This window comes from Heterodontus francisci, chromosome 25, assembly GCF_036365525.1.
Source record: "Heterodontus francisci isolate sHetFra1 chromosome 25, sHetFra1.hap1, whole genome shotgun sequence".
Taxonomy (NCBI): domain Eukaryota; kingdom Metazoa; phylum Chordata; class Chondrichthyes; order Heterodontiformes; family Heterodontidae; genus Heterodontus; species Heterodontus francisci.
In genome coordinates, this window is record NC_090395.1 from 34,135,076 (window position 1) to 34,149,748 (window position 14,673).

General features: G+C 42.2%; 1 protein-coding gene across 4 annotated transcripts in view; it reads left to right on the plus strand.

Annotated features, from left to right (window-relative positions):
* Positions 1–14,673, plus strand: part of pacsin1b (protein kinase C and casein kinase substrate in neurons 1b) — a 447,488-nt gene that overhangs the window by 165,201 nt on the left and 267,614 nt on the right. Inside the window, exon 1 of one of the 4 annotated variants that reach the window (XM_068057062.1) lies at positions 7,216–7,235. The exons of the other annotated variants lie outside the window; for them this stretch is intronic. The gene's annotated coding sequence lies outside the window, so the exon portion shown is untranslated. Of the gene's footprint in view, positions 1–7,215; positions 7,236–14,673 lie in introns of those variants that run through there. 4 annotated transcript variants of the gene reach the window in all.

The window sequence follows — 14,673 nt, forward strand, 5'->3', positions numbered from 1 at the left end:
AGGCCTCTATCTTTAGCATGCCCCTTAATTGGTACAGCGTTTCTAAAACAAGTAGTCAATTTGCAGGAAAATTGCTGTAAATATTGTGGGCTTTTTTATGTCTTCCTGCAAATGTACTTCAGGAAGCAAAAATGTTAGATATTTCAGCCATTAGTGATTGGCTGTGTGCAAATGGTTTTATTTTGTTGCATTGTTCTGGAAGGGTTGTCTTTTAAAAAAAAAAATCAGCTTTTTCCTGTTCCCATGAATCAGAAAATATAACATTTGCTGCATTATTACAGAAAATAGTCTGATAGCATCATTTATTAGTTCTGCATCAGAAACATAGGATGTAGCTTTGTGTGTATATAATATAAATTACATATTTTGGGGGGGAGGCATGGGTATTGTGTAACAGAACAAAGGGTGATAGATGGAGTTAAGGTATAGGTAAGCCATGATCTAATTGAATGACACAGCAGGTTTGAGGGGCTGAATGGCCTCCTGTTCCTAAAAAACCACTTGGTAGTTCTCTACATTGAATTTATTCTTAGCACCTTTCTGCCAATTCCCAAATACCTTCAAATTCTCCTGTAGCTTATCCTTTTCAGTGTTGGATTTACTCGCTTCATTAACGTCATATCATCTGCAAAATGTAATCCTTGTTCTTGAAACTCTTAGCTGCAGATTGTTTATTAGGTTATTTTAACAAAATGGGTCTCGAAACCGACTCCTATGGGACCCCACTAGTAACATTCTCCCAAGCTGATGACAATCCTGATACCCTCTGGGTACTATCGGTTGAACCAATTACAAATCCATTGTAATATACAAACACTGATTTAGCTTTTATTTTCAGTATCAGCTTTTCCAGAGGCAGGTACAATATCTGTTGCCATTTCAGCCGCAGAATATTGCTTTGCGTTTTGACGAGGAGGTGGTTTTTTATTCTGTGTGTCTGTTATCCATCAATCAAGCATTAATTTCATGCAATAATTGCTTCTGTGGCCCCATCCCAGGCTTAAAAGGGATAAAGCTACCATTCAAAAGCTTCCTACTATGTGCTTAAGAAAAGACTTGGGAATGAATTATAATGTCAGCTAAACCTCCCTCTCAATGGATTTCTCCATATTGCTAATGGGTCTCTGTTGCCTTTGTAATTAACACTCTGGGCTTCATTGGCCTGGGAAAATAGGAACTGTTTTGAAACATCAATTTTGTTTTTATCAGTGATTTGAAAATGGAGATTGTAACTTCTGGCATTACATTTGGAAAAGATTTACTGTATCTTAAATTGTGTAATGTGCAGCATTTTCTGAATGCGGTAAAATTGTTAATTTTCCTAATGTAACGCAAGACGTCTGCTGCATGCCACAATGAATCGATATATCTGCAATCGCGGCAAAGCTAGTCTGTTGTGACTAAGGAATTGTGGGAATTGAAGGCAATTTGACCAAATTTGCCAGCTTGAGTATTTGAGTCAACAAATTAAGTTTATTTGTAAAGAATGCTCTTTATATGCTGATAGTCTTCTGCACAAGGCTTCATAGCTTCACCGATGTGTTCTGTATTGTCTGTAACCATGGAGACTATGATTTAGAGGTTTTAGATGGGAGGACGTAGATGGATTTTGCTGCTGCCCTGTGGATTCACAGTCGCATTGTAAAGTGTGCTGAATTCACGACTGAATTCAAGCACTGACTGTGTCAGTCAGCTTGGCTTGTTGTTCCATTTTCTTAAAGCAACAGCACAGTGCAAAGGAATCCATTTAAAAGAACTGAGGAAAAGCCAGATACTGGTAAGGCTTCATTTTTCTAACTAATTGACCCTATTGTAGTAATTCAATAGTCACGTACTTTGGAACCTTTTTTTTGCCAAGGATACTAGGTCATCTTTCAGAACCCAGTGTGGTGTTTTGCAATATTTGCAGTTGACAGTCAAATTGGATTAATGAGCTATCGGATCAAGCAAGACAGGTGGCAACATGTGTACTCTTGGGAAAATGAATTTTATGAGTGCTTTAAATAGGCTGAGGTGCTGTAGTGTTTGTATATAAATCAGTTATGTGCCTGACTGGATACTAATCTACATTTTTTTAGTCAGTTTCATTATAGGTTGTTTAAAACTGAAGCCTTATGTAGGGTAACTAGCAGATTGTCACCTCCGTGCAGTGCATTTGTATTCGAGTTGGATTTTTCCTTGTCATTGCAGCCTTACATTTGTCTGTACGCCTCATATCACCACTTGGAATGAATTTGTGAATGAAATAATTCCTTGCAGTGTTGCTTAAAGATATCCGCTGCTCTTCCCTGTTTTGCCATGACTCTAGTGTCTCACCATTTTTGCTTCCCTCCCCACCTTGCCTTATTGTAGCTTTTCTTTTAATGTATCAACTAAGAACTGCAGCAAAATATCACTTATTTAATTTACAAAGGCTTAATGACAATCTAAACACATGAAGTAAAATTATGTCTTTCAGTCCAAATACAATGATCTTCATGAATGTGGAATCTCTACTGTAGTTCGTGATTTTAAAACAAGCTTACGAAGTCCCTTTTCAATATCTTATTAAATTTGTTTTTGTCTCTACCTTCAGAAAGAGGAGGAAAGAAAATTGGAACTGATTCTTAGATTATAGTTCTGCAGTAGGGTCCCCAACTTTGGTTGGAGACATTCTTGGAGATTTGACCACATGGTGCCTGGTCACATGACATTTGATCACATGACTTCTACAAATGTTGCATTTATGGTGTAAAGGTGCGTCTTCTATACTTAAGTATTTTTGCTTACACTTTTGTGCCAGCAGCTGTTTTGTGAGAAATTAAGAATCGAGAGGCTACCTGTGATCGGGTGATGAGGGGAAATTGAGGGTCGGCCAGAGGTGCAATCAAGGAAAACCCGACTGCTGAACCACTGTGTTCCCCCTCCCCCACCCCGGCCAAGTGCTGATTCTTCAGTTTCCTCCTGACTGCAGTCCAAGCAGTCATGGCTCTCTGTCTGTGACGTCACTGATCCAAAGCTTCTCCAACAGTAACCGGTGATGCCATGGAGCAGGCAGGGACTGGGTAGTGCACTATGGCGGGACATTTAAACCATTGATCTCCTGGGCGACTGGAGGCAGTGCTCAGGAGGAGGAATCTGTGATTCCAGCAAACTCTTGGTTATTCAGGAGTGTTGGGAACCCTGTTCTGCAGACAGAGGATGTCAGTTTGACTAGTCTGAGCCTAGGCCGTAATTTTTTGAAAGCTATTCAAAAGGAGAAGGCGGGAGTGCAGCTGGGATGGGCAAGCAAATTTGTCAAACACACTAACGTTCAGGGATGTCGAAGCCCATTTGTACCCTTGCCATTGACCCTGCTAAGATCAGCTAATTTGGTACAGACTGGGGATGAGACTTAGCACCCTCCTGGCCTGAATGGCTTCCTTTCACACTAGGCACTGCAGTTAGCACTTGAGCAGTGGAGGTGGGAGGGCACCTTTTTTGACCAGTTTGTTTAACTGTGTGCCTTGTTCAATCTAATCTTTCTTCTGCCAATTTGACAAGTCTCCAAAATGTGCAGGTAAGTAACTGCAGCTGAAATAGTGGATGCCACACTGATTGGTAACATGTTGTCCAGTATATTATTTCTCTCAACTATATTGACAGAATTAGCATTCAGTGGCACTACTACTTCAGCTGTTAACTTAATCACATCATGCAGTGGAACAGCTCAAATCAAAGCAGAGGAGCTGTTAATGCAAGCCTTTAGCGATCAGTTTGGATGGATGAGTAGAAGTCAGATACAGGATAAATGAGATTTTGTTTTGTGTGAAATAGTTTGGTTTCATTGTTGGCAACCTTGCTTCACTTTCGTTTTTATTATATATTTAGCTTTTCATACCAGCTTTAGCAGTTAGACCTATGTTGGTTGGGGTTGTTGTGTGTTAACGATTTTAACAATAGCAGTCATCCTGTGGGACTCAACCAGACTGCAGAAATAATCTACTAAAATTGAATAAAAATGTTTCTCACCCCACAATTTTAGGCACCTCTTGGTTCAATCAACTTCTGTAATGAACATGCTTCTCTTTGCCAGTATCTTTTCAATAGAGTGTGTACACTGAGTACTCATTTGATACACTGATCTACAACTTTAGTTTGATTGGGGAAAACTGGCTTTGCCTATGGAGTGGAGATATCATGTCGAATTAAGAAACTTCTCCTGCCTTGCCTCTTACGATCAGTTTTAAAAGATTCGTATTATCTACAGGATATTTTCTACAAGCTTTTAGCTGACTTGTAAAATAGGCATTGTTTGATCCAAAACCAATATAATTAGGTATTTTATTAACCTTTCCCAGTGGGTAGCTGATATTGGTGGAAAGGTACTAGATGTCTTTGATCTTATTTTAACTGAGCATGGGGCCAGTGGAGGTAGCCAACATGAGGGACAGGACATTTTAAGGCACAGGCACCATTTTAAATAAGTTGGGCCCAATTTCAAGAGAGGGTGGGGTGGGGGCACTGGTGATGGGGAGGGCATCTGAGGCGATCACGGGAAGCCTGGAACATTGGAGGCCAAAAAATTCTCTGTGGGGCCTGGAGGTCTCCTCCTGGCCCAAAGAAAACCTAAAATTAGGTGACCTTTTTTGCTCCCATTTGGGCTGCTGCTCCTCTGTGCCCTGGCAAGGGCGGCATTAGGCACCAACATCACTGTTGCAGGTTAAAACATAATCATAGAATGGCTTCCTTTTGTGCTGTAACCATTTGGCCCATTGCGCCGAAGCCAGCTCTCTGCAAGAGCAACTCACTTAGTCGCACTCCCCTGCCTTTTTTCCCCCATAGTCCTGCAAATTTTTTCTCTAGATAATTGCCCAATTCTCTTTTGAAAGTCATGATTGAATCTGCCTCCACCACACTCCCAGGTAGTGCGTTCCAGATCCTAATCACTCTCTGCATTTAAAAAAAAAAGTTTTTCCTCATCTTGCCATTTGGTTCTTTTGCCGATTAATTTTAAATCGGTGTCCTCTGGCTCTCAATCCTTCCACCAATGGGAACAGTTTCTCTCTATCTAGTCTGTCCAGACCCATCATGATTTTGAACACCTCTATCAAATCTCCTCTCAACTTTCTCTTCTCCAAGGAAAGAGAGAGATTCCAGTCAATACATTTGAACCCTGCTGAGACAAGTTGGAAGCTAGCTACAGCAGAGAGAGAGAGTGCCTTTGCAAAAGTGACTTTTCTACCAGTGAGAATTGACCTAAGACATCAGCATCGTCTTCAACCCAAAGTGAACCGCCAGGAGACTGCAACAGCCCAATAAATACCAGACCACCAGCAAACAGGCCTGCAACTTTAAAAATCCACTTCTGAGGGGGGTCTCATAGGCTAGTCCTAAAAAACAGACTTTTACAACCTGAACTCTCAATTCTCCAACCTATCCACATAACTGAAGTTCCTCATCCCTGGAACCATTCTCGTGAATCTTTTCTGCACCCTCGCTAATGCATTTGCATCCCTTTTGTTACGGATAGGTGGTAAGGAGTGTGGGTGGTTCCCACTGTTCACCTCCCAACTGGCCGTAATTGTGTTATGTTAAATTGATGCTTTAGTCCAAGTGTCTTTAGGGTTAAATAAACAGACAAATGCATTGGAACAATGACCTTGCAGTGCAGCTATGGGAGATCTGAATGGCTACCACAAATTGTAGACACAACTACAAATGGTGATTCACTTTGGGAGGAGTAACAGGAATGCAGAGTACTGGGCTAATGGGAAGATTCTTGGCAGTGTAGATGAACAGAGAGATCTTGGTGTCCAGGTACATAAATCCCTGAAAGTTGCTACCCAGGTTAATAGGGCTGTTAAGAAGGCATATGGTGTGTTAGCTTTTATTAGTAGGGGGATCGAGTTTCGGAGCCACGAGGTCATGCTGCAGCTGTACAAAACTCTGGTGAGGCCGCACCTGGAGTATTGCGTGCAGTTTTGGTCACCGCATTATAGGAAGGATGTGGAAGCTTTGGAAAGGGTGCAGAGGAGATTTACTAGGATGTTGCCTGGTATGGAGGGAAGGTCTTACGAGGAAAGGCTGAGGGACTTGAGGTTGTTTTCGTTGGAGAGAAGGAGGAGGAGAGGTGACTTAATAGAGACATATAAGATAATCAGAGGGTTAGATAGGGTGGATAGTGAGAGTCTTTTTCCTCGGATGGTGATGGCAAACACGAGGGGACATAGCTTTAAGTTGAGGGGTGATAGATATAGGACAGATGTTAGAGGTAGTTTCTTTACTCAGAGAGTAGTAGGGGCGTGGAACGCCCTGCCTGCAACAGTAGTAGACTCGCCAACTTTAAGGGCATTTAAGTGGTCATTGGATAGACATATGGCTGAAAATAGAATAGTGTAGGTCAGATGGTTTCACAGGTCGGCGCAACATCGAGGGCTGAAGGGCCTGTACTGCGCTGTAATGTTCTAATCTAATCTAACTGGACTAACTGTCGCAAGACTTGCGTATGCCAAGATTTATGAATTGTCACAATGCATGAAGTCAGTAACACACTGAATATGGTACGAAATATCCAGCTCGAGTGTATCGGTTCGGTCCAAGTAAAGGACGACACAAAGGCAATATGATTGGGAGTCTCTCCTTGGGCTTCAGTTCATTGCAGAAAGCATCTGGAGGTGAGGGAAATTGCCTGTGACTGGTGATGTTACTAGTCGTCATTTTTCTAAGCATTCTAAACAAGGGAAGTTGCAGGCAAGCAGGACCAGAATTATCTCGATTTGTGAGTAGGACAGAAGGTCAGAGTCCTCAATCATGCATCGGGAACTTGGTATCTTCTAGAGGTTGTGAGGCTATGTGACCAGCCCAGATCATACGTGGTCCAGACATCCAATGGTGGGTTCTCAGACAGAACCGAAGTCAATTCAGAGGACTGTACGACAACACTACATGTGACAATTCTGTGGCATTGCAGACACGTTCAAAGACAAAGTCTGAAGATGAATGCACAAAGGCTACAAACACAGAGGAAGAAAATGCTAAACAGAGTCTCTGAGGAGTCTTCGCGACGAGCTCAGCTCTGGGGAGAGATTTATGGTGGTTAAGATCGGGACGCATAAGCTACGTTTTAGAGAGCGCTTAGCTTGTAAATTTTTGTTTTAATCATGTATAGTTAGTCCAAACTGCAATATCATTGTATATTGTACATATGTTCATATCTTAGGAAAAAGAAGGGGATGCTGTGGGATGACTTTCAGAGCGGACCACCTTAAGAAGCTGTAAGTGAAGGCCACCGGAGGAAGTGATGTTATGTCATATGACCAGGAAGTTGTGGGTACAGCCCAACAGAGTGAGATGTGTTTAGATGTGCTCATGCAGTAGCTGTATGTGTGTGAATGTATGTTCTAGTTTAAAGTATAGTAAAAACCCACGTTTTCTTTGGATATTACTTGTAGTCCTGTGAGTCTTACAATAGTTCACATTCCAAAGGAACAAGTAATAATACGCTTCCTTTCAGATATGGTGTTAATCCAAGGCCCTATCTGCCCTCTTGGGTGGATGTAAAGGATCCCATGGCACTATTTTGAAGAAGAGGAGAGGAGTTCTTCTCATACCCTGGCCAATATTTATTCCTCAATCAACATCACTAAAACAGATTATCTGGTCATTATCACGTTGCTGTTCGTGGGAGCTTGCTGTGCACATATTGTCTGCTGTGTTTCCTATTACAACATTTGACTGTACTTTAAATATTTAATTGGCTTTGAAGCACTTTGGGATGTCCTGAAGTCATGAAAGGTACCATATAAATCCAAGTCTTTTTCTTTCAGAATGGACCATAATATAGCCTTAAATGTGGGTGTCCTTTGACACCACCTTAGCTTTAAATTGGAGCTATTTAGGAAGCTTCTGAGTTAGAACATACAAAACTGACAGCACTGGCCAAAATAAACTTAATTGAGCTAAGTGCCAAATGGAACCTTATCTTCAATACCTTGAATCTGTTGAGGGAAACCCACTTAGGGTGACAACCGACCAAAGGTCACTTTTGTGACCTATAACTTTTTATTCAGGGTGTCACTCACACACCCAGTTATGTCTTAAAATTGCAACTGCCTATCCACTAGAACTAGATTGCAGATAGGTATCAACCTGGTTCGATCACATGTACACAGTGGTTATAATACATATTGAACAATGTTAAAATGGTTGATTTGCAGAAGAATTATAGTACAAGTGAAACTTGTTACTGTGTGGATGGGGTAATTTGGATATCTTGACACCATGGTTGCAGATTCAAAGAAAGTCAAAAAGCTAAGATCTTTAGGAAACAATATTTTGCTTACACAATGGGAGAGGGCAAGAAAATCTTAAAACAGGGTGGAGTGACAGAGGGAACTTAAAACTGAAGTGTGGAGGATAATGCTCTTTGAGTCGAGGTCCTGGAATGCAGAAAAATAAGGCCTTGAGGATTTGGTAGTGTACTTTTTTTCAAAAAAAGAATTGTCAGGGCTTAGTGCCGAGTTAGAACCAGTTCTCTTGGACTGGCTTAAGATCCAGGTGGGTAATGGATTATGAATTTGCACTGGAATTGTGACTTCTTCATTGCTTGCAGAAAGCCTGTAATTACAACAGTAACTTATTTATATAGCGCCTTTATACTTTAACGTAATAAAACATCCCAAGACACTTCACAGGAGCATTATATAAAAAAAATGACAGCCACATAAAAAGATAATAGGTTAGATAACCAAAAACTTGGTAAAGAGATAGGTATCAAGGAGTGTCTTAAAGGAGACAAGCAAGGTGGAAAGGCAGAGAGGTATAGAGAGGGTATTCCATAGCTTAGGACCTAGGCAACTGAAGGCGTGGCCACCAATGATGGAGTGATTAAAATTGGGGATGCTTTAGAGGCCTGAATTAGAGGAGCGAAGATTTCTTGGGGGGTGGGGGAGGTTGTGGGGCTGGAGGAGATTAGAGATAGGAAGGGGCAAGGCCATGGAGGGATTTGAAAACGAGGATCAGAATTTTAAATTCAAGACGTTGCTTGACCTGCAGCCAATGAGGTCAGTAAACATGGGTGATAGAGTAACAGGACTTGGTGTGAGTTAAGACACGGGCAGCAGAGTGTTGGATGACCTTATGTTTATGGAGGGTAGAATGTGGGAGATCAGCCAGGAGTACATTTGAATAGTCACGTCTAGACGTAACAAATGCATGAATGAGGGTCTCAAATGAGCTGAGACTAGGGAGAAGTCAGGCGAGGCTGTGGAGGTGGAAATAGGTGGTCTTAGTGATGGCGTGAACTTGAGATCGAAAGCTTGTCTCAGGGTCAAATTTGACCAGGGTTGAGAACAGACTGGTTTAATCTCAGATGCCAGGGAGAGGGATGGAGTCAGTAGCCAGGGAACTGAGTTTGGAGTGGGTACTGAAAAACGATGGCTTCAGCCTTCCCAATATTTAATTGGAGGAAATTGCTGCTCATCTAGTACTGGCTGTCCAGATAAGCAGTCTGATAGTTTAGCAACAGTGGAGGAGTCGAAGGAGGTAATGGTGAGTTAGAGCTGCATGTCGTCAGCATACATGTGAAAACTAACGCTGTGCTTTTGGATGATGTCACTGAGGAGCAGCATGTAGATGAGAAAAAGGAGGGCAGCAAGGATAGATCCTTGGGGGACACCAGAGATAGTGGTGCAGGAGCAGGAAGAGAAACCATTGCAAGTGATTGTCTGGCTGCGATTAGATGGATAAGAATAGAACCAGGCGAGAGCAGTCCCACACAGCTGAAAAACATTGGCGAGCCTTTGGAGGAAGATGGTGTGGTCAACTGTGTCAAAGGCTGCAGCCGGGTCGAGAAGGATGATGAGGGAAAGTTTACTTTTGTCACAGTCACCTAGGATGTCATTTGTGACTTTGAGAGCTGTTTCAGTGCTGTAGCGAGGCAGAAACCTGTTTGTTTGGAGGGATTCGTACATGAGTTCTGGGAAGGATGGGAATGAACTTGGAGGCGACAACATGGTAAAGGAGGTTGGAGATGGGGCAGTAATATTCAAGGATGGTGAGGTCATGGGTTGGTTTTTTGAGGAGAGAGGTGCTGGCGGCAGATTTAAAAGAGAGGGACAACACCTGAAGAGAGAATTGTTAACAATATCGGCTAATGTGGGAACCAGGAGGGCAGGTTGGGTGGTTAGCGGTTTGGTTTGAATAGGATCAAGGGAGCAGGAGGTGGGTCTCATGGACAAGATGAGATCAGAAAGGGCATGAGGGGAGATAGAGAAACTAGAGAAAGATGTGAGTTCAGGGCTAGGACAGGGGGAGCATTAGAAGAAGTTTGGCCAGGTGGGCTAGTGGGAGAGGGATGCGGCAGAGACAGCTGATTAGTTGTTTTGTTCTTAGTGACGATGAGTCCATGAGCTCCTCGCGCTTATTGTTGAAGGTGAGGGTGGAGGGGACAGGGGAAAAGGGTTTAAGAAACCATTTGCAGCAGAGAAAAGAAACCGGGTATTATCTTTGCATTCCAGGATGATCCTGGAATGGTGAGCAGTTTTAGCAGATGAGATCAGGATCCAATAGTGTTTTATGTGGTCCAGCCAGATGTGGCAGTGGATGGATAAACCAGTTGTCTGCCATATCTTTTCATGTCTGCGGCCCATGGACTTAAGGGGGCGGAGATGAAGGTCGTATCATTATGTATGTTAAGGGCACAGTGCTATTGCTATGATAGCTGGAGGTATATGATTCTTTAAGTCAGCAGATATATTAAATAGAACAAAAACAATCAAGTTCAAAGAGATTGAAGCTGGCCACATGAAATGTTCTTTTTCCACTCTGAGGGACTGTAACACTAAATGTAATTTTCAATTCATATCCAGTTTGGTCTATGATAGAGGGGAGAGTTTGTGTTCGATCCTCATTGAACAAGTTATTGTTAAACTCTGGTGGATGTTGGAATTTGAATTCCACGGTCGGTCTATCTAAATGTACTAAGGACTAGTTGCCACCAAACTGAAGTACATTTTGGAAATATATTGTGGGAGTGGAGATGTTCTGCTTGACACCATGCTATCAATACATGATCCAAGCAACTTGCCTTTTGGATTTGTACAGGGAAGGAGGAGGACTAGTGGACTGAACCAGTTACTGAATTGGATAGAAATAGATTATAAGATTGCTTGGGAGTCAGTTGGAGTAATCCTTTGGAGATTGGACAAATGATGAAATATGCAAGTTGAACTAGAATTTCTATTGAAATTGAAGATCAGGCCATTGTATGCCTTATTGAACAGAATGCAAATTTAGAATGCAGACTGGTCGTGTGGCAAATTTTTAATTTGTTCTGGACTTGAGGGTTAATCAACTGGTTTATATGGTTACTGTTCTCTATCGAAGTTACATAAATCACCACCTTTTAAGATGGTCAACTTTTAACCTGCCAGTCGGTTTGTTAGATTGACAGCTTAAAACATTCTGCATAAAACACAAAAGCTTCTGTCAGCCGTTTGCAGTGGAATCTTTCCTAATCATGTTGGCTCGGTTCAAACTATGCAGCCCAAGGACTACAGGCTAGATGCCTTTGCCTTAAGAAATTGAATTGGGGTAAAATAATTAATAACAAGTTGCCTTAAAATTCCATTGTTGAACTGAAATGTTTCAGATGAGCAGATGTGCCATGTAGAAGAGGGAGGATCTTCTTCCCATGTGCCTAATCTTGTGTCAGTGGTATTAGGCCATTTACACAGATTGTGTATTCTAATCTTAGAATAAAGATTCAGTTTATTGTTCCGACTGACTACTCAGCTGTTCTTTGATGCACTTTGATCATAGCGACATGTAACCCTGTGAACGGGTTAGAAAGTTGTTAATTCAGAAAGCAGTAGCAAAAGTTTCACATCAGTTTTAAGTGTACTTGTGTTCCGTGTGATTTTGTAAAGAGAAAATGAGTATCACTAATTTAGCGGAAAACAGAAATACCATTTGATCACAAAGACCTTTCTGTCATAAAAGGAACGTTTTTTTTGCTCATGGATTTGGGCATCGCTGGCTAGGCCAGCATTTATTGCCCTTGAGAAAGTGGTGGTGAGTTGCCTTCTTGAACCGCTGCAGTCCATGTGGGGTAGGTACACCAGCCGTGTTAGGAAGGGAGTTCCAGGATTTTGATCCAGCCACAGTGAAGGAACAGCGATTTATAGTTCCAAGTCAGGATGGAGTGTGGCCTGGAGGGGAATTTGCAGGTGGTGGTGTTCCCATGCATCTACTACCCTTGTCCTTCTAGGTAGTAGAGGTCGCGGGTTTGGAAGGTGCTGTCTAAGGAGCCTTGGTGTGTTGCTGCAGTGCATCTTGTAGATGGTACACACTGCTGCCACTATGCATCGGTGATGGAGGGAGTGAATGTTGAAGGTGGTGGATCGGGTGCCAATCAAGGGGGCTGCTTTGTCCTGGATGGTGTCGAGCTTCACCCATCCAGGCAAGTGGAGTATTCCATCACACTCCTGACTTGTGCCTTGTAGATGGTGGACAGAATTGGGGGCGTCGGGAGGTGAGTTACACGCCGTAGGATTCCTAGCCTCTGACCTGCTCTTGTAGCCACGGTATTTATATGGCTACTCCAGTTCAGTTTCTGGTCAATGGTAACCCTCAGGATATTGATAGTGGGGGATTCAGCGATGGTAATGCCATTGAATGTCAAGGGGAGATGGTTAGATTCTCTCTTGTTGGAGATGGCCATTGCCTGGCACTTGTGTGGTGTGAATGTTGCTTACCACTTATCAACCCAAGCCTGGATATTGTCCCGATCTTGCTGCATTTCTACACTGATGCTTCGGTATCTGAGGAATCACGAATAGTGGTGGACATTGTGCAATCATCAGCGAACATCCCCGCTTCTGACCTTATGATTGATGGAAGGTCATTAGAAGCAGCTGAAGATGGTTAAGCCTAGGACACTACCCTGAGGAACTCCTGTAGTGATGTCATGGAGCTTAGATGTTTGACCTTCAACAACTACAACCATCTTCCTTTGTGCTAGGTATGACTCCAACCAGTGGAGAGTTTTCCTCTTGATTCCCATTGACTCCAGTTTTGCTAGGGCTCCCTTGATGCTATACTTGGTCAAATGCTGCCTTGACGTCAAGGGCAGTCACTTTCGCCTCGCCTCTTGAGTTGGACTCTTTTTTTTTCCATGTTTGAATCAAGGGTACATTCTAAAAGTAATGTCTACTGATGTACCTGTAATTGACCGTACACCATAACGTTGTTTATCAATTTCACAGCTGCAATTGAGGTAAGTTTATTCATTCTCAATTGAACTACTGATAGGTCACCACACATATATTATGAATCAAATCTCTTTGGTCTCCTTATCTCGAGAGACAATGGATAAGCGCCTGGAGGTGGTCAGTGGTTTGTGAAGCAGCACCTGGAGTGGCTATAAAGGACAATTCTAGAGTGACAGGCTCTTCCACAGGTGCTGCAGAGAAATTTGTTTGTCGGGGCTGTTACACAGTTGGCTCTCCCCTTGCGCCTCTGTCTTTTTTCCTGCCAACTACTAAGTCTCTTCCAGCATCCTGATGGTAGGGCACAGACTTGCATTCTGCATCCTCCATGTGCTGAATTTTGAATCCTGCCAGTGCCACTGTAGGGAGGTGTGGAGTAAAGGTTTGCTGTTTCAAGGGGTTGGAGGAATAAAAGCTACAGGAATAAGTTGGTTATCAGTTGCTATGCTCCAATATGGATTGCAAACTCTTTGCCTTATCTCAGTTGTAATATCCTTTGGTAGCACAAAAAAATCTGCAACTTATGTTCTGCCTGCAAAATATAGATCCTGAACCCATAATGCCAGATACTCCACACTTGAGGCTCAAGGTATTCTTTTCATTCTGTATTTCAGCAGATACTTTGGCCTGGAATTTCTTTCTTGGGTGCAATCCAGAAGTTAGACCTGAAAATGTGCCCAGTGTTGCCCTCGTTTTAGAAATTCAGTTATCCAGCCCAAGAATCTTCCGAATCTCATTTACAGTTAGCATATACCTGAGCTTAAAATGGACATAAATTAGTGTGAACATGAATTAGCGTGAACAATCAGGGCCCAAGGAAACCCTGAACCCACATCCGTTTGTTTATTAAGTCTTTAAAATTGAACTTTTAACTCATTTCACTACCATTCTTATGTTAGGCACAGCACATTTCATTACCTGTGATCAGATACAGTTTTCAATTTTTAATGCAATGTATACCTATGGCATAAAACAGATTAAAAGAAAAAATTGCAAAATGGGCCTCAAGGCTTTTTTTTTAACCGCTCAAAAAAAAAATTGCAATTAAAAGCTCAGAAAAGTGGTCTGCACCTGAAGATCTGTATGCGATGTGAGAGACTTACCTACCTACTGCAATTTGAGAGTTGGGAGTGTGGCCAGTTTTATGGTTTGTGGATTTTCTTAGATGGAGCTTTGTAAAAGTGAGTGCAGAAGATTGAAGAGAGTTGGTTGTAGTGTAACTACACCGGTAACTGGCTTATGCCCCAAATTCCACAATCTTTTAAGCCGTGTAATTGGTTTTCACCCAGATTGCGCATGTGTCTGTCTTGGATGTGAATGTGGAGGAAACTTCAGGCCTTGCTTTTTAAACACAGGATTTTGTCACTAATCAATGCTTCACTGTGACATACCTTTTTTTAATTGTCCAATGTTAATAGCACACTGACCTTTTACTTAAGTATTA